Source organism: Rhipicephalus microplus, chromosome X (genome assembly GCF_043290135.1).
Source record: "Rhipicephalus microplus isolate Deutch F79 chromosome X, USDA_Rmic, whole genome shotgun sequence".
Taxonomy (NCBI): domain Eukaryota; kingdom Metazoa; phylum Arthropoda; class Arachnida; order Ixodida; family Ixodidae; genus Rhipicephalus; species Rhipicephalus microplus.
This window is the reverse complement of record NC_134710.1, coordinates 235,329,171-235,349,806: the sequence shown is the minus strand read 5'-3', so window position 1 is coordinate 235,349,806 and position 20,636 is coordinate 235,329,171. Positions and strand designations below refer to the sequence as shown.

At 49.8% G+C, this 20,636-nt stretch overlaps 1 protein-coding gene across 5 annotated transcripts in view; it reads left to right on the top strand.

Annotated features, from left to right (window-relative positions):
- Positions 1-20,636, top strand: part of Efa6 (Exchange factor for Arf 6) — a 325,427-nt gene that overhangs the window by 26,054 nt on the left and 278,737 nt on the right. The gene's annotated exons all lie outside the window — the stretch shown is intronic.

The following is a 20,636-nucleotide window of genomic DNA, read 5'->3' as shown; positions in this document are numbered from 1 at the left end:
ACCGGCTGCATTCTTCATTAGACGTACCGCTCTCTTAGGCAATGCAAGCGATGCCACGCGCGTCGAGACGGTTCTTCCGCACCTCCGCAGGCGCCGCGCCAACAACGTGCGCGAGAATTGATGGGGGTTTCTCTCGCGGAGGAAAGGTTTCGGGGGGCCTCTGCGAGTTCCAAAACCGCCGTCAACCGTGTTCTACGATGTGACCGTTAATTCTGCTCCTGGGCCGGCAATATATCGCGCACCACGCCCCGTGTGTTCTCGCTATTCGCGCGGCGTTATGAAGTGTCGCGTCGTGCTACCGCGCGCGGTTTTGGGGGGTCCGGAAGGGCGGTCTCAAGGAGTGCGTGCTGTGCGCCCGGCTACGCGGGCGACGGATGCTCGCTGACCGGAAAACGATCGGGGATTTCGGTGGCTCTAGATTTCGCGCTCTGGCTTTGCGCGCCGTATGGCTGACTGGCGTGAGTTACTCCGAGAAGCGCTCGAGCGTGGCACATCTCGCCGTCGTATCGTTCGCGTGCCACCGCCCCCGCCCCGTCTTCCTCCACCGTTTCGGTAGACTAGTTTCGGCTCGCATTTTGAGCGCGCCTGTCTCGAGCCGATACGGCATCCGCCTATTCGAATACGCCCGCTTCTGTCGGTCGGCAAGTGCTCACTTACTGCAGCGTCATATCAGTGCGGAGACTTGAGGTCATGAATGCGTGTGACGCAACGACGTTTCAGACACCAAGTAACTTCCTAATCCAAGCGATGCCAGAAGCTAATTGTTTCTTGCGCAGTTGTTCGCTGGTTGTCGATAGTGCGCCTTCTATTGATAACCGGAATTGGGCAGGAGGCACGCCATAGCAGTCCGAGTATGAAGTGGAAAAAGAAATACTGCGGAAACTGTCAGTCGACGCTTTGGCCTCGAGGACATAGCGTGGCGCCACCTACGCCGTGGACATCGCTGATAGGATGGCGGGTTGTGCCATAGAGTTTCCCAATATACACTATAGGGAACTCTGGCGCTAGTGTCTATGGGAGCTGCAATGCACAGAGCTTCAGCGAGCATGACAATGATGGGCAGTGCACACATTTGTCTAAACTTCGCACTTCTGGCCTGCTCTTGGCTCCGTGTGTGTTCGTGTGGCTTGGAGCTGTTTTCTCACGAAACACAAATCAGCAAATGTTCAGCGATTGCGCTTCACCACCTTTTTTTTTTTTCGAATTGCCTTTCTAAATTGGGTCACGAAGTTCAAAAGGGTTGAATCTTTCTTTCAAAACAAAATCGAAACACGGCAATAAACCAAGCCGCGAGTACGATTCGCCACCCGCAAGTACGAAGACTAGGCAAATGTGTGTACTACCCATCATTCCCATGGTCGCTGAACGATCGCAGTACCAGAGTGCCCTCTAGTTAATTTTGAGAAACTCTATGGGTTGTGCCTTCTGCCGGAATACCGCATTTCCGGTGCTTTTTGCCATCACGTGTTTTTGTTGCGTGCACCGCACGTGCTTACCCCTTCTTGTGAAGCTCATTTTTTAAAAAAAGGTGGTGTGACCTGATAATCCGAAGTAACCAACTCACGAGTCGCCTCCCCCCCTCCCCTTGGCCCCCACATGTAGCATATTACATTAGTCTTCTAAAGCCGGTTCAGCTGATGCCCTCCAGCCGTTGCTGCACATCCGCAGGTCTTCATTTTATCGGTGGCTGCGCTGACGGCAACTAACGCTGCAGACATGGCACGGCCAGGGGGGGGGGGGGGGGGCGGAGTGCACTCTCCGCGCGTTAATTGACCCCCCCCCTCTTTTTTTCTTCGCTGTCCCGTTATTATTAACTCAGCGTGTATCTGTGTTTGCAGAGTTTTAGGTCTCAATGTTGTAGTTCTCCTACTTCATTTTAAATATCCACCCGTTGTCACTAGTCCCGTAATCAAGGAGGCAATCGCCGGGCTGATTCCATGGGCGGACATGTCGGCCCCCCGAAACGCACCACGAAAGCGCGGGCAATTTAGAATTGGTCCCTTTTAGTGCGCCAGCGAACCCCAGCTGTGGTCCTAAGACGAAAGCCGAGAGTTGATAACAAAAAAAAAAATATATTCTCAGATAAGGCAGAACAATCAGCACACTAACATGCACGCTCGTTAATAATCCAGTACACCACGTCACCACTCACAAAATACTCAAAACAACGGGCCTCACAACAGAAAATACACTCCAAACAACGGGCGCAAACAATAGCACGCTCTGCAATGCAATTTCATGCCTGAACTAACCAAGACACTTACAGACTAAAACGTTCGTCAAACGTATTCAAAGTTCTTGGAACAAAGCTTGAATGCTTCTCTTCAACGAAACACTCACTCAAAAGTCCAGCTCTGGTTGTCGTCCCGTTGCGTCCGAAGTTTCTCTTCTAGGAAACTTCCGCGTCATCAAATGTCCGCACTTCAATGACAAAACTTCTTCGCCGCTAACCGGTGGGCCACTCACGCGCTGCGACTGCCGAACACGTCTTCGCCAATGGGTGGTGAACACACTCTTCTTCAGCTTGTAAGCACAAGCCTTCACCCACAGGTGGAAGACACACTTCTTCCCCTTTTGCTGATGCGACTACCTCCGCTTCTTGTATGCAATAGCCGTTGGGTTCCCGAAATTTCTAGCCGTTTCGTCGGCGCACCGCACAGTCAAGGCCGGGGAAAGGGCGGGATGATTTCTCTCGCAACGTGACGCAGCTCTGCGTCACCATACCCTTTTCCTTCGAGATGTTTTTAGAGTTCGCTCGGCCCTAGATGCGAGGAGGTTTTCGAGGGGGAGAAAAGGCGCGCGCGTGCGGCGTCCTTTGCTGCTTTTTTTTTTTTTGCGCCGGCTGTCCGGCGCGTCGATGTCGCGTCTGTCCGGCGCCTCGATTTCATGTAGCGGTTAGAATTCGGAGGCGCGCGCTTTAAGGCTCGTTTGAGACACTGCCCCCCCCCCCCCACTGCAAGAATATTATCACATAATATTCCAGACAACACAAATGAGCGCGAACAATCACCACACAACAAAAGTCCGTTACACAGTTCATCGCTCATGGCACGTCACATTCACAACAGAACACTTATTTTAATTCACGTTGCAATTCAATTTCACAACGCATGAAATATTACCACATGTACATGATTACAACACTCCATCACACATTTCAAACAATACGAACGTACAAGGTTCTTCTGCCTTCACAACACTTGTACAATCATATCGGTCACATCACCGCAACAGACACTTTAGCTCAATCAAGATACGCTCGGGATAGAGGATAATAATGACACAACACATTTAGGTCCAACACTGCCAAACAGACGCAAACACGGTGTGGGTGTGTGGGCAGCGCGCCCAAATCGTTAAAACTCGATCGGCGCACGCTATTTTGACATTGAACAGTGGTCGTTGAACAGCACGTCGTCTATAAGTAAAAAAGTTACTACTGCTTAGTCTGGCGGCTGCAGTCCTTTGCAAGCAGAATCGTTTGCGAAACGCAGGCCAAGTGAAAGCGGCTCTGAAAGATGATGTCGGCTTGAAAACATTTGTGTGCTGTAATTGTCGCATGTGTGCTAATGTGTCGAGGGGAAGCGGCTTCATGTATGATTGCGCAAATATAGTGGCGCTTTTTGTTCGCATGCTGGCAGATACCTAGCTAGGCACCGATCCTTGCTCACTTTGATCACGGATTCTATCTGCGGAATTAAGCGAGCTGAGTGCTTCTATCGGACAGTCGTGACATACATAGTTTCGCCGCTGCGGGTATACACCTTGTTCGTGCGTGTGTGTTCGTGTGGTGTCGGACCTAAATGATGACACAACGCTGGGCACCATTGGTGGCCGTCCACCGTATCGCATCAAGCTCTTGCACTAATTGCGCAACCGTGGGGAAGGGGATCAGTCGACCCCCGCGGGAATTTATCGCCCATTGCGATCGGTGAACAGTATGCTCGGACTGTGCAGCTCATGCTTCGCTTTCGACGGATGCCCTGAAAGTTACATGGGCCGGCATCACCGGAGAGGCAATGAAGGTGGGCGTGTGTAAATTCGCCATTACTGGCTCTCATCACGAGTGAGTGGACTTGCAGCTCGGTTTATGGCCGAGGCATGCGGTGACTCCCAGCCGACGGACTACGCCCCGTTCGCTATACATTCAAGCACATACGGGCCCGTTTTGTGTGCCCTAAGGTTCTTATGAGAGGGAAACGAGGGCAGCCTTGCGTAACTGTAGTGGAAAAAAGACAGCGACTCTCTGGCAACCTCCCTTGATGTCGGGAAAAAGTCATGGGACAGGAGCGTTTCCAACGCTTGTGTCTCATCATGAGTGTAGTTCTGCGAAAATTTGTCCATGGCTCCACTGCACCTTCGGCGCATCGGGCAGAAGCAACTGTCGCTGCACGACAGTTGATGTAGTATCTCCTTAGTTCAGTTTGTCTTGCGCTTCGTCGCGTAGCGAGCGACGCATGTCCATACTACATCACCTATCACGGCTTTCTTTCAGTTATCGATCGGCAATATCCCCGCTTCGGCTAGGTCGCACTGTTCTGATGCGGCAGCATGTTGAATAGAAAAAGGAACTGAGGGAAGAAAGGAGCGAGTGCGTGCATGCGGTCTTGCCGTGGCTTATCCATGCAGGTAGCGCTGTTGCATATCCTGATAACTCGTTATATCTCTCATATCTGTCCTTGAGCAGTTGCGTGAAGATTTGGCAAGGGGTGGTGGTCGTTTGATAACACGACATTTTGGAGTAAGCGGGGATAAGCAACACAATAAACAGCAATGGCAGCGTGCATTCATGAGTGCTACTTTGTAATAGCAGACCGCGCCCCGCCGTGGTGGTCTAGTGGCTAAGGTACTCGGCTGCTGACCCGCAAGTCGCGGGCTCGAATCTCGGCTGCGGCCGCTGCATTTCCGATGGAGGCGGAAATGTTGTAGGCCCGTGTGCTCAGATTTGGGTGCACGTTAAAGAACCCCAGGTGGTCGAAATTTCCGGAGCCCTCCACTACGGCGTCTCTCATAATCAAATGGTGGTTTTGGGACGTTAAACCCCACAAATCAATCAAATCATTTGCCTCCAGCTTTGATTTTTGTTTGGATTATAAGTGACCGATTGTAACCTCGAAAATTTAGTGGTAGATTGCTAATGCCCGTTTGTGCACGCCTGTGTTCGCATTCATCGAAAACATTGCTTTCATAGTTATTTTTTACCCGCATTCCGTGTGCGATAATTTCCGACCTAGGTGAACCAAGAAAAAGCAGAGGTATGAAACCGAAAAAAGAGAAAAAAAATCTTGAAAATATTTGAGAAATATGCCTTTCTCTTCATTGATCCACATTGTAATTATTGCGATGTTTGCCCTTTCTTTAAATACATATATGCCGTCTCTTCTTCGTCTCTGAATACATGCAGCCCGTGTGCTCAGATTTGGGTGCACGTTAAAGAACCCCAGGTGGTCAAAATTTCCGGAGCCCTCCACTACGGCGTCTCTCATAATCATATGGTGGTTTTGGGACGTTAAACCCCACAAATCAATCTGAATACATGCAGCTTTCCATGGTGTTACTGGAGTCGAGTTAAAATTTAGAGAGTAGCCTTTGTCTCGAGCATATAAGCGATACTTAGGTATGTACTGATTTGACAGACTGGAATGGTGAATAAACTTTATACACTTGACTATATTTTTTTGTGCGTTTGTGTGTATAGGCTTTGAATGTTTTCTGTGTTGAGTGTATCGTGTGTGCTCGCGAGTGGAAATAGCAACCTAACTTTCGCGCCAGAAACAAAAGCTGCACTGTTGCTCATACATTTCTTGCTGCTCGTGAAAGAGATTCTTATGGCTTTCATAATTCGCTCTTAGCCGAAATAGATAGCGCTGGCAGTTTTGCGTCAGTGTTTTTCTGTTTCCCTGTACACCTCCCTCATATATCTACGAGTTCAGACAAAGGATACGGTATAGTGAGTCATTCAGTGTGGGTATGAGCGTGGCATCTAATCTGCACTCATTAGGGATCTACTGATAACGGACGCTGCTGTGCGGACCCGCTTGAATTGATTAACGGTTGAACTCGATTTCTTTTATTTGTAATTATTTCTTACTACCGATCGTTTCTGCCTCGCTGCGAAGAGCAGCTGTGTGGTAAATTGGTGCGCCGCCTCCATTCTCTTCGTACGCCCCCTCCCTTTTTCCCAAACCGCAGCTCCCGTTGAAATTAGGGCCCGAAGCCGAGTATTTGTTCGGTCCACTCCTATATTGATTGAGTTTGGCGTTTCGATAACTCGTGGCTGTCGTTTGGCTTCTCGCAATGCGCTGCACAGGACGAGCTCCCCCTCTTGCACCGTTAATCTAGCTATCTAGAGATGGGTTGCATCCAATTAGGTCTGGCGGCATATCGCGGAGAGCCAGTGCTTCTCGCACTTGTAGGGATTTATGAAATTGAGTGGCACTGGGTGCGTCGGGGAATTCGTGTAGTTGCTCGAAAGGCGGGCGTATGGGATAGCTTTTTCGCGCGAAAAAAAAAACAGAAAAGAAATAAAGGGTATTATAGTGTGGTTCTGAGATGTTTGGCTTTGCGGTGCCGTGGTGGACAAGTGGCTAAGGTACTCGGCTGCTCACCCGTAGGTTGCGGGATCGAATCCCGGCTGCATGTTCGATGGAGGCGGAAATGTTGTAGGCCCGTGTTCTCAGATTTGGGTGCACGTTAAAGAATCCCAGGTGGTCGAAATTTCCGGAGCCCTCCACTACGGCGTCTCTCATATAATCATATGGTGGTTTTGGGACGTAGAACCCCACATACCAATCAATCAGATGTTTGGCTTCGTTATATGTCGGAAAGGCTGCCGTGAAATTCGTGAGTGATTAGTGGGTGATAAATTTCGGGAGTTGCAAATAAATGCTTCAGCGCGCTCCCTGAATTCTTGACTACCCCCAACATATGGTCGAAACAAACGCCGGTAAACGTGATGGTCGTGAAAACGACCAAAACAAATAAACACGTGCATCTAAGCAACTACTGAGGAAGCGCTTTGTACAAGTGTGCTTTTTGTCTTTTCTTTTCTACTTTTTTTCGCGGATCCGTTTACCAAACATGGCAGCCTACTGCCAATGTCGCAGTGTGCTTCCGCATCCACTAGGCCACATTTCCAAGATGCTTTCACGTACAGACTTGTTTTTGAGGACGTAGTGATAATTTCGCACTCTTAGTCTTTTCTGTTCAGGGAAGTATTTGTTTGAGATACAGAGGATGAATCGTCGCTACACACTTGTTAACCAGGAACACCCCTGCGATGAAATTTGTGTGCAACTTGCGGCGAAGACGGATCACTTCGTCATCAACGCCGGACCTTATCCAGTCTGGCAGTAAGGCCACTGTAGAAGGTGACTTCGGCGGAAAGTTCAACAGATAGTCGGCATCCGCACCTCGGTGCAGTCAGGGATTGTTAAAGTTTTCTGTTCGAGGCGAAATGGCCCGTGTGCTGTGGGATGTCAGTGCACGTTGAAAGAGCACTGACAACAAATTTACTGATGTCAAGATTTTTTTGCGTCTACGAGTAGATATCGACCCCCTAGTAGTGATTCGCGACCTGAAACGGAACTGAGGGACGAATAAATATCACTTTCATTCATATATATTCCCGGTATCTATAGCCTGATTCAAAACGGCCGGCAAGCCTGTCATTTTTAGAGCTGGGAGCACTTCCTCGCTAGCCACAGCTGACGACTTCTCCACTGAAAGGAGTGGCGTGAGGCTCAGTCAGCTGCTCCGCAAACACATGTCTGCTATAGGCGCACACATTTAAGTCATCCCTTGTCACCTGCATTGCCGTCGTCGCCGTACGAAGTGTCGACTATAGGGTTGAATACGACAGTCTGGAGCTCGGAATCACGGTGATTCAGGACGTCGCGAATTATTTTTGCTTCGATCGACCCTTTGTAGGACAGTGATTCCGAAATAGACGCTGTTCCAAGCAGCAATGAGGTGCCCGCGAGGACACATGCTTCGGCCATGCTCGTTCGTGTGTCTCAATTAGCTATATTGGGGAGTTCTGGTGTGCGGAACATTCAGGTATACGCAAAGGGGTCAATTGAATGCGCACCAGCGGAGAAATAGAATAAGTTCTCTGCTTGCCACGTTCCTTTATTGCGCCTCCAGATGGCCCCACCTATCCGGCCTGTCACCATCGCGGCGGAAGTAACCCGGTATTACGCGGAAGCAAAGAAGTCTACAGACGAACTAAAATTCACTATTAACGATACTTGCGTGTTACTTGTTAGCGAGTATATCTGTCTATACGTCACTCCACTTTGATAGCTTGTGGTGGCGCGTAACATGCGCGTAATGAAAAGCGCCTTTTCCGCGGTTATAACCAGACGACTGCCGCATATAATGCGTTTCCCCGACATGCTGACCTGACTGACGAGCACACGTTGAGTCATGCTCTTTTCTTTTGCCGTTCTTTTGTAGGTGGTTTGAGTGTCGTATATGTCACGATATAATTCAAAGCGGGGCGACGAAGATCAGACATGAAGAGTGAGTGCGTTTCCAAGCTTCGGCGCCAGTCGGCGCCAGGATAAGAACACTCGGATTTTAGACGTCATCTCTTCTAGCGCATCGCCACTCGGCATGGTATATGTGTGAAATGTGTCCACCGAACTCGTAGCAGAGTTGATGTCGCAGAGCACTTCATTTTTTTTTTCGTAGAGTTTTCGTACGCTGTTTGCCGTCGAAATAATATAACTTCCGCGCGACAAGGGGGACGCCGTTTAGATTTAGCCAACAGGACCTACGCATACCGAGCAATCGAATGAAGGGCAGATCTCGGTTGTGAAATTTGATGTGCTCCTTATACGGCGTGCCTCATAATCATATCGTGGTTTTAGGACGTTAAATCCCAGATATTATTATTAGATGTGAAGCATCTTATGAGCGAGCTTTGATCCTGTGGCGTCCGTGCTCCACTGCGCATGCACTTCGCCTCCCCTCTTTCCTCTCCTACGCTCCCCCCCTCCCCCTCTCTCGGCTCGCAGCGCCAACGTGCCTCCTCTCTTTCCTCTTCTACGCTTCCCTCTCTCGCTTCGCAACGCCGACGCAGGCAGAATCTACTAGCGAGTTTCTTGATTGAAAAAAAAAAAAAAAAACGCGCTGCACAATCGTTCACTAGCCTCCCCATATTTATAGGCACTGGATCTTGACCTCCATGGTAGTGCCGCTGGGAGATTTCTCCTGTGCGTGCTTCAATAATGAAAATTGTCAGCGTGCGCGTAAACTAAAAGCGGGTGGCGCGGGTCTCTGTGTCCAGTCGGTGTCTTCTGTCGCTCAGTGCCCATGCATTAACAGCGATTGGCATAAAGCACTATAGGAAACGCCGGTCGATCACTGCGTGCTTTGCGCCGTTTCCCTCCTGCGCAACGCCGTGATGAGCGCCAGCGTCTAGCCGCTGTTATGCCAGCGAGTCCTCGTCAAACGTCCGTGCCTCTGAAACAGGCAATCTGGGTCAAGGCCAGCCCGCACTCCGCCGGGCGCGAACAACTCCACGGCGTGAACACGCGCGGCGCATCTGTGGCCCACGTGCATTGAGTCAGTTGCGCACGTGACAGCGAGCCGGCGTCCTCATGTCTGGTGGCCTGACGCATCGTGCGGCGAACCCCATTGGAGGAGCCTGCTCGGAAGACCAGCGGCGCTTCTGATTGGACATTTTAGTTGGGCCCGGTGTAAATAAAAGAAGCCCTGCGGCGCGTCGCGATCGGAGATCCTAGGAGAGGAGTCCCCGTGTCGGAGTGCCGACATGTGTGTGAGTCAGCGGTTTTAGGCGAAAGGCTGACCTATGTGTTAGAGAGAGGAGCTCGGCTCTTCGAGTCTCTGCCGGCCCCAGTGCCGAAATTGTAACGCCTCTGTATATATGCTGTACATAAACCTTGTTTAACTCACCGTCGTCTCGTCCGCTCGTCTCCTCAGCTCTGCGCAGAAGCAGTCGCGAGCTGAGAGACATACGCTACCAAACGGCTGGTGACCTTCCCGGCGGGGTCGAAAGCAGTGGCGCCTCCGGGACCGCGTCGGCGTCGCCGTCTTTCGCAACAGTGGTGGCTTCGGCGGGATCGGTCCGTCGTTCTCAACAGTGGAGGTCAGCGGCGGGATAGGCCCGGCGCTACTCAACAGTGGTTGGCAGCTGTGGGATCGGCCGGCGTCAGCGACATCGATGCGGTGAGTGCCTGATGTTTTCCCCTCAGTTCACCAGACTACTCTAGCTCAGGTTGTAGTAGTTTAGAGAAGGGCTGTGTGAAGCATTGAAGTGAGCTTTGATAGTTTCAAGCCAAGTCGAAGCGCTTTGAAACCAAAGTTAATGCGGAGGGGGTAAACACGGGAGTGTGAAAAATTGCTTGCGCGTCTTGCTAGTAGGCTTATAGTGGGTACGGCAAGTAGATTCTTAACAGGGGCAAACAGCAAGAGGCTAGTGTGAACGATGGAGAACCTTAAAGTGAAGGAACTCATCGAAATTTGTGAGGAACTCGGCATTACTTTGGGCCGTGCGAAACGAAAGCAAGCGATCCTTGAGATCATGAAGGATGAGGGAGTGTCGGCTGAGGAAGTCGATGAGGCCTGGGTGGATATTAAAGCACGCCGTGAGGAGGCTGAAAGGCGAGAAGTAGAAGCTCGCGAACGTGAGGAGGCTGAAAGGCGAGAAGCTCGTGAAGAGGCTGAAAGGCGCGAAGCTCGCGAACGTGAAGAAAGGCGCGAAGCTCGCGAACGTGAAGAAAGGCGCGAAGCTCGCGAACGTGAAGAAAGGCGAGAAGCTCGCGAACGTGAAGAGGCTGAAAGGCGCGAACGTCGCGAGCGCGAGGAGGCCGAGAGACAGGAGCGCCTCGAGATGAAACGAATAGAATTGGCAATCCTACAGTGCTCGCAGGCGCCTAGCGCAGCTTCTCCGACGATTCAGGTCAGCGGTATTAGAATTCGGGATCAACTGCCACCGTTCGTAGTGGGCGAGGACATGGCGAAGTATCTCGTCAAGTTTGAACACGTCTGTGAGCGAAGTGCTTTGGAGCAGTCTCTTTGGGCGCGGAACCTGCTAGCTCTTCTTCCCGGCGAAGTGTCCGACGCGATAACTTGCTTGTCGAGGGAAGCGTTTGAGAGCTATGACGAGGTTAAGGAAGTGCTCTTGAGACGTTATAAGTTGTCACCCGAGGCTTTCAGGCAAAGGTTCCGGTATGCTAAAAAGGGGAATGAGTCACACGTTGACTTCGCGTTTCGTCTTAAAGCCGATTTGATTGAATGGCTCAAGGGCGAAGGTGTTTATGACGACCGCGATAAAGTGGTGGAATGCGTTGCATTGGAGCAATTCTACCGCTGCATCGAGGAGGATGTCAAACTTTGGCTGCAGGACAAACTTGGTGAAGTACAGCTAAACAAGGCAGCAGAGTTAGCTGAGGAGTATTATACTCGCCGAAAGTTGCATAGCAGGGCAGTGCGCGTTGAAAAGGATGAAAGAAAAGAGGGCTTTTCAAAGAAACCTGATCAACGGAAACCCGCTCCGCACCGTAATTTCAAAAGGGACCCGTCTCTTACGAAGGACACTGTAGAGGAAGGGAAAACAGAAGCGGAAAAATCGAGTGAGGTTTCTAAACAACGCACTGATACCACACGGGCGTTTGAATCACGGAAGCCGCTAATCTGCTACAACTGCAAAAAGGAAGGGCACATCGCGAGAAACTGTCAGGAAAAGTTTGCCTTCGCAACGATCCGAGAATCAGAAAAAAACATGCGGTTGTTGGAGCCGTATCTCCAAGAAATTAGGGTCAATGAGAAAACGTGCCGAGCACTTAGAGACTCAGCGGCAACCATGGACGTTGTCCATCCTTCATTGGTGTCTCCGGATGACTTCACAGGAGAATGCGCGTGGATCAGGCAAGTCGCCGAGGAGCAGAGTGTTCGCTTACCAATCGCCACCGTTGTCATTGAAGGCCCGTTCGGTAAGCTTTGCACCGAAGCGGCTGTGTCTGCCGCGCTGAATGGTCGTTTTTCTTATCTTTTCTCCAACAACTCGGAGCAGCTTCTCAAAGAGCATGGCAAATCGTTCTTCCCCAACTTAGCGTGCATGGCTCTCACGCGATCGCAAGCGCGAAAGCTTTCGCGGAAGCTTGACCTCGTTCCATGCGGTGAATTCTCAAGTGACCTTGTCGGCGGGTCGACGGAACCCCAGAAGGGAAATTTTCCGCATGAGTCATGTGAGCAGTCACGCGAGCGGCCCGTCGCGGGAGCGGCCGGCGCGGTATGCGCTGGGGGAGACGACGTGGCGCCATTGAGTCAGAGCGAGAGGGTTGCAACGCTCTCGCCTGTAGCGAAAAGTTGGAGCGAGCTGCCGAGAGTTGATCGAGAGACGCTCATTCGAGGGCAGCGTGAGGATCTCTCGATTGAAGCGCTAGTGGAAAGCCAAATTGAAGCGCGAGTGGAAAGCCAGAAAAACGCGGCAAAAGTGCTGTCGAAGGAGCACTACGAGAAATCGGGGAAGAAGCGCGCTTTTGAAGTTGATAATCAGGTAATGCGGCTGCAGCCATCCAAAAGGAACAAGCTTGAGGTTGATTGGGAAGGGCCCGCCAAAGTATTATCGAAGCCTTGCGATACAACTTATGAGGTGCAAGTAGGAAGGCGGCAGAACAAAATTTACAACTTGATGAAACCCAATGTTCAACATCAAGCGGTCGTAAATCAGCTGTTGAAGGCTTCAGAGGAAGAGGGAGCAGAAAATTTGAGTTCTAGTGAGGTGATCGAAGGGGGATCGAAAGTAATTTGGGAGCAGATAAACCTAGAGCCTAGCTTAAGTGAAGGAGGACCTGAGAAAGAGGACCTGAGAAAGATTGGTTCCGAGTTTGAAGACGTGTTTTCGGACCGCCCCGGAAACATGAGGGTGATCGAACACGATATCGAGCTAAGCGGTGAGGAGTCAATCCGTAGCAAGCCGTATCGTTGTTCCCCTGTGCAACGTCGAAAGTGTGAGCCGCTCTTGGTGCCGCATAGGTATCGTCGCCTAAAAGTGGCCGGTTACTGAAGTGGAGCATGTTGCTCCACAGCGCAACTTTGACGTTCGCTAAAGAAAAAAAAAGGTAAACGCTAATGCAGGTGCATTGAGCAGTGCGTTCCAGCTAGTAACTTCTCAACCTTTCGGTTTCTCGCTGGCGATTCGGGGCAAAATTTTGACCTCATCACGACCTGGGCTGAGCGCTCTCGTTCAGAGTGATCTCAAGGGGCCAACTTTATGTGGTATTCTAATCCGTTACGTTGTTGTACGTGGAAAAAAAAATTGAGTTGTCATTTTAGGGGTCTTTTGTCCCACATGTGCCTCTTGATGTAGAGGGAACAAAATTCCGATAAACACGTAGATAGGTATATGTTGTACTATACTTTGTCTGGTGTTCTGTCGGGTGACCGAGGGCACTTGCTTGTGTCGTGTGTTGTCTGTTGTCGAACCGTTCTTAGCAAGTTGCAGAACCATCGACAAGTGCTGAAACCGAAGATGGTCAGAAGAGACGAGTGAAGCTGGTCAGCAAGTTGTGGCGACAAGCCAGTGGGGCTGGGATCCGTCGTCAATGATGGGATGTGTTCCCGGAACAGTCTGGAGCTGTATTCTCCCCATGGCCCTGGAGGCGAACCTGGAGGGACCTGGCGAACGAGCGCACCTGACATCCGAGCCCCGTGGAAGCAGCTCGTCTTTCCGGTGCATTGTCTGGCGGCGGGGGTGCTGTTATGCCAGCGAGTCCTCGTCAAACGTCCGTGCCTCTGAAACAGGCAATCTGGGTCAAGGCCAGCCCGCACTCCGCCGGGCGCGAACAACTCCACGGCGTGAACACGCGCGGCGCATCTGTGGCCCACGTGCATTGAGTCAGTTGCGCACGTGACAGCGAGCCGGCGTCCTCATGTCTGGTGGCCTGACGCATCGTGCGGCGAACCCCATTGGAGGAGCCTGCTCGGAAGACCAGCGGCGCTTCTGATTGGACATTTTAGTTGGGCCCGGTGTAAATAAAAGAAGCCCTGCGGCGCGTCGCGATCGGAGATCCTAGGAGAGGAGTCCCCGTGTCGGAGTGCCGACATGTGTGTGAGTCAGCGGTTTTAGGCGAAAGGCTGACCTATGTGTTAGAGAGAGGAGCTCGGCTCTTCGAGTCTCTGCCGGCCCCAGTGCCGAAATTGTAACGCCTCTGTATATATGCTGTACATAAACCTTGTTTAACTCACCGTCGTCTCGTCCGCTCGTCTCCTCAGCTCTGCGCAGAAGCAGTCGCGAGCTGAGAGACATACGCTACCAAACGGCTGGTGACCTTCCCGGCGGGGTCGAAAGCAGTGGCGCCTCCGGGACCGCGTCGGCGTCGCCGTCTTTCGCAACAGTGGTGGCTTCGGCGGGATCGGTCCGTCGTTCTCAACAGTGGAGGTCAGCGGCGGGATAGGCCCGGCGCTACTCAACACCGCCAGTGTAAGCGTTAGCGCCCGCTGCAGTCGCATCTACACATGGTTCCCTTTAGCGGGAGAGGGTGCAATCTTTTTTTATTAACTATAGTTTCTGTGTGGCTTTTCTATATGCATCTAGCGGCACTTTGTCGTACCGTGTGTTAGTAACGAATACGTGCACATTCTCTGTTCGGTATGCAGCCAAGGACTGATCGTGTGGGCCGCGCGCTTAGCGCCGTGCCTTGGCCTCGCTGAGCTGCTCCAGCATTCTGCACTCAGAAAAGAGCGGCTCTATAGTCTGGCATCTGTTAGGTTGACAATCGCGCGATATTGGCCCCGGTGGCGTCGGCAAATGGCTTCCCCGTGCGGGCGTCTCTCTCCTGGCTCAGCCACTTGTGTGGCTTCCGAGCTCCCCGCGGGCTGTGACTTTGCGTCACCGATGAGTGGTTAGTGTGCACCCATGGTATACGCTGCATGCTTACTTATTTTTTGCGACGAACAATCGATGGTCGGTGCCACGTTACAGACGGGTCATTCCGCGCTACGTGTCCCATGTGTTCTGGCGACCGTCTCTTCGGGTTTTTTGTCGTTGCACAAATGCTCGAATACATTTGGTTAGAAGGATGTGTGACCGCCGCTGGAAGAATTTTCGAAAGTACGTACTCACCGGCGCAAACTGATCGCGGAAACGATTGTTTACATAATGTGTGCTCGAGGGAACGAAAGATAAGCCGTGTAGTGGCTAGTTCATTGTGTTGTATGATGCCTTATTTCTCGTGTATTTCTGTGTAGTGTATATTTGGTAAAGTCGCTTCTTCATCTTCGTGTACAGCCGCCATACGTCATTGATACATAAAAATTATTGTGTGAATTCAGTGCGTATACTTTGTTTTTCCCTGGGCACGCTTTCGAAATGAAATGCCCTTACTGCGGCCCAAAGGTTTCGAATATGATAGCTCATTGATAAAAAATGTTCGTGTATTACGTATTCGGGTAACTCGGGTGTCATCCCAATGTTTACAAGGTGTTGGAGCTGGTACATGAGCAATATTCCTAGCAGTGACTTTAACATATATATACTCAGTAAATGCTCCTAACCCTGCTGTTACTAAAGGTATATGGTTTTAACATATGGTTAAATGTCTGACAAGTGGCTTATAATTTGTAATTAATACAGCCTTTTTATGAACATGTGCTGTGATAAATAATTTATGGTGTTTTGCATGCGAAACCACAGTATGATTGAGGGCTCCGGAAATTTCGGCTACCTGAATGCACGGGCCTTCAGCAAATTTGTCTCAATCTGAATGCGGCCGAGATTCAGCCCGCGTCTTTTGGGGTGAGCAGTTTGTGTGAGAGAGACAAAGAGAGAGAGAGAGAAGAATATATTCGCATATTATGTAAATGAGGTGAACTAGCTGTTTTTTTAATGGCCAGATTGACTAAATTTAATGGGCATTAACTCTGGTTTGCCGTATATAGCCATGGCTTTTGGGCTCTTGCTTTGGAGACAGCTGCGAGAAATTCGCGATGCGTTTGATAGCAAATTTAATGTCGCTGTCCTTCTGCTGCAACTCGGTTGGTGATTCTACAACCATACATTATGCCCGCCAACTGAACTTTGCAAGTTCACATTACCATTTCATTATTTTACTGCTCTCGCGTTCCACTGCGGTAGTTAGATGGCTTACAAAAAAAGAAAAAAAAACGCCCGTGTCGGGTGTGTTAAAGAAAGAAAAAATGTTAGAGTGGCTGGTTTGTTCTTTTCAACCGTAGTGCAGTGAATTAAAACAGAAATTAATTAATGTGGACCAAGGAGCACGTCTTCTGTTGGCGAGAGTGCCCCGCCGCGGTGGTCTAGTGGCTAAGGTACTCCGCTGCTGACCCGCAGGTCGCGGGTTCGAATCCCGGCTGCATTTCCGATGGAGGCGGAAATGTTGTAGGCCCGTGTGCTCAGATTTGGGTGCACGTTAAAGAACCCCAGGTGGTCTAAATTTCCGGAGCCCTCCACTACGGCGTCTCTCATAATCATATAGTGGTTTTGGGACGTTAAACCCCACATATCAATCAATCAATCAATTCTGTTGGCGAGAGCCGAATCCACAGCCTTGGAAGTGTGCGGATATACGCATACGGTATTCCGAGACCAGCAATAAGAGCCTATGCAGTTAAAATTAATCTATATTGTGTCGTGGATTTGACGTTCGACTGCGGTGTGAGTGCGGAATTAGTCGATCGTGACTTCGCGTTCTTCTTCCTGCTGACATTTCTCTTCCTCCGTCCACCGTGTAGTATTGCTTGATTACGCATCTTTGTGTGCTGCCTGCGAGTCAACATTTTTTTTTTCTGAATTATTCTCGCACTCCTCTGGTATTTGTGTATCTGCCTAGCACATGCACTTTTTTTTTTACTCGTCTCCGTGATCTCGGATAGGGAACCGGCCGAATGTTCGAAAAGCAAAAAAAAAAAAACACTTATGCCACCACTGGTCGTGAATTCTCCCTATAGTTTAGCGTAAACGCTATCTTGCTCCTTTTCTTTGTACATTCTGCTTCTTCGTAAGTGGCGCACTCTCGTATAGTACCCTGTTATTTTTATTTTTTTATTCTTTCTCCCTTATCGGATAAATTTTGTTGGCGTCAGCTTTAACCGTTCTTTATTGGAATGCATTTCAGTTCTAAGCGTCCGCAAATGTTGGTGTTAAGCGTATGCAGTCTTCGGAGATGCGCTTCATAGCGTTAGCGGTGGTCGTGCTGAGAATGGATTTTGTTCGTTCCCTTGTTAGGACTGCAGGTATTCTTCTTGCGAAGGGAAATTACGTGCATGCTAATGCGTAAGTTATCGGGCTGCATCTGATAAGAGGGGCATTCGTCAAGGACATCTAGTCGCGCGTAATAGACGCTCGCAGAAAATTATACTGCTGCATAATGGTGGTCTTGCATGGTGCGGCTGCCGTTATTTGCAGTTTGCAACATTAAAGGGGTCCTGCAACACTTTTTGAGCATGGTCAGAAAACGCTGCCGATCGGTAGCCAGAGGCTGCTGACAACACGCGAGCCAAATATTATAGCGCAGTACGCGGCCTGGAATTCGCAATAAATTATCAAAGTCAGCTTAATGTTGTTTTCTATTCTCTCTACAAATCACGGTATAAGCCCAAAAATCACTCGTAGTAAGCCCATATATCAGCCATTGACTGATTTGAACACGGCGCGCTCGGCCGTTACAGAGATCGCCGTGGGAGGCCGCTACTTGGCCACACATGCGCGCGTGATCACACTGAAAAACTCGCGCATTCGAACGAAAAAAAAAAAAAAAGGAAACGTGCTCAAGGTCAAGAGGTACGCCTTACGTATTTGTTTGCTCCTCCCATTTCTCCCTGCTTAGCTTCCAGCGCTGTCGTCGGGACGAGAGAAGAGAGAATCCGATTGCAGCGTGGGACAAATATTTGTGTAGCTCTGCTCGTACTAGACAGATTCTTAAAACCTTTGCGGCGTTAATTTTTTTTAGGCAATACGCTTTTCCAGTGAATTAAGTTCATGGTTTCTCAAAAAACGTCTTTCAGTGCCCCTTTAATGGCTCGGAAGTTCGAGCAGGAAGAGGCCGTTTTTTTTTTCGCGCTCAAAGATCCACATTCCTGACTTATAACGTTTCACATCTGCACCCGATTCCGGTCTATCTTCTGGTAATGTTAAGCTCGTGAGTTTGTATTCGAGGCCCACGAGGTATTTCGTGCATTGCGTGCAGCGGGATCGACTCTTTTCTGCGACAGGACGCTTGTGTGACCCTCTCCGCGCGCAATGTATATGACGCGAACATTTGACCGTTTACTTTCTGCGGTGTCGTTTAGTGAAATGGTGGTACCGCTACAATGTCCTTCAACAGTTCATACGCCGTTATTTGTGGACAGAGCTGCAATACTGAACCGCAGTGTCAACATGCTGATTCATAGTGAAATACAGCGTGAAAACATGAATATCCAGACAGGAAAAAACAGGACTAGCGCTGACTATCAACAACTGCGTTTATTTTCGCGGTATAAATGCAATTTCGGGAAAAGAGAAAAGCTCAGGAAAGGGAGATCTTCCTAGCATGCAGATTCTTACTTGCGGTTGTTGGTGATAGAAGCGTGGAACGCTCCAATGCGGAGATCTTTGCGATAGAAGGGAAGCCAGTTCGCTGATCAAGTTCAGTAGCGGTTAACGATGGCAGGATTTTCCGAACAGCTCTTATCTGGTTTAACGAAAGCCATCCCAAAGGACCAGCGGTGATTTTCGGCTTTCGAGAGTTCAATACAATAATACCCAGAGGGGAATCTGGCGCTAGTGTTGACGTGCACTCCTTCAGTTGCGCTTGTATACCCCCATGCGAATTATGGGAAGTACAGGCTTCGGATCCGCTTCGGATGAATTACGTTCTCGAGATTCGCGACGCGTCTTTTCTGAGTGGAAAACAACGTGATCTGAACGTATATTTATTTGAAATTTCCTTCATTTACTTGTTCGCAAACTTTATTGCAAAACGTTTTCGTGACCAGGCGACAAAAGTGAAACCTGCATGGCCAAATTCAACCATCAGGGTATGCATTCCTCTGCCGTTGTGTTGCATATTTGGCATCAAGATTTAATGATTGATCTTTTACAACACTTAATTGAAAACCTGCATGCTTGTTTTTTTTCTGGAAAGCATCCGTTATTTCTTTATGGATATAACAGTGGGAAGCGCTTATCGTTTCGTCTTCTGCGACGCAAGCTGCATCTGTCCCACTGATATGTTCCATTGGTCTGCCTCCTACGCATCTCGGGTTTTGTTGGGAAGTCGATTCAGCGGAGTGTGACGGTGCGTCTATATATTTAGCTTGGTCATCTTTTCGTAGTTGATTTAAAACGAGTTTAGGCAAAACGCGCTAGTGAAAAACATGAACTCGAGGCAAGATACTGCAATGAAATGAGACGCTACATCTACGCGCAGGGGTGAGTGAACGACGCTTCCTTTAAACTGTCAAATATGACTCGTAAAGCTCCAACGTGGCAGCAAATCAGCAGATAGCGGTCGCCAGCCTCTTCGAACAACAAAAACACTGCTTCAACGCTTTTCGCCGCACCTCACTACGCGCGCTGCGCGAAGAACGATAGAAAAAAAAAAATTGGCCCCGTATCTGCATCTTCATCTGCAAATGTCCTCGACAGACGATATATAGCCTTGCGTGTAGAGAGAGTGAACAAAACATTCATTCGATGTTCTGTGCAAGAAAATCTGTGAATGGTATTTTGGAGGAGGAGGAGACGATAGCCTTGCGTGTGGAGAGAGTGAACAAAACATTCATTCGATGTTCTGTGCAAGAAAATCTGTGAATGGTATTTTGGAGGAGGAGGAGGAAAAAACCTTTATTGATGCTGGCTGTGCCAGATAGCCCTTATCCCCACCGGGCTGGTTGACATCCCTCCGGGACGTCATTAGTCGACGCCGCCACACGAGCCCGCTGCACTAGAGTTCGCTGTTCCTCTAGTGTGGAGCTATTGAGTAGGGTCGTCTCCCAGTCCTCTTTGGTGGGGTTTGGTATTTTGGAGGTGCTGCGTTGGAGTGCCTCGAGCGTGCAGCGGAGGCGAACGAGCGCATCCAGTCACGTCTCACGTGAGACATGAGCGCTATCTGGCAGTTGTCTTGGAAAACGAAGCGCGCGGCGTGCGTGCCCGTCTCGGAGGTGATAAGGTGTAGAACGCAAGGTGACGGGTAGGTGCCACCACCGTGTCGTCTTAGCGAAACGTTGGAAACACTCGCCTTTTCGTGCAAGCGTTGCATGGTCAGTGCAGCGTGATAAACGCTACGGTCCTTATAATTAATTATGTATACATTTTCTAGTAAAAGACGCATGTACAGAATATGTACGTGTTGTTATAGTGCCTCAGATATGCGCAATAATTGCTTTTTAATTGACCATCGCACAAGTATGAACGCTGAAACTTGAGCAACATTGGTGGGCGCTATGGATGGGGTTGGCCGTTTTGGGTATTGGTGGTGCCGTTCAGAGTACCCGGTACCGTTAAAGATGGACAAACGTACATACATACAGGCAGACCAAAATTTTTCCGTCGAAGGTCCCCAAGAAACACTATCGTCTTTAAAAAGTCTGTAGACAGTTCGCAAGCAAACAAGCTCGCTTTGAGGTGGTCAGTATCCATGAAAGAAATGTAACAATAAAAAAATACG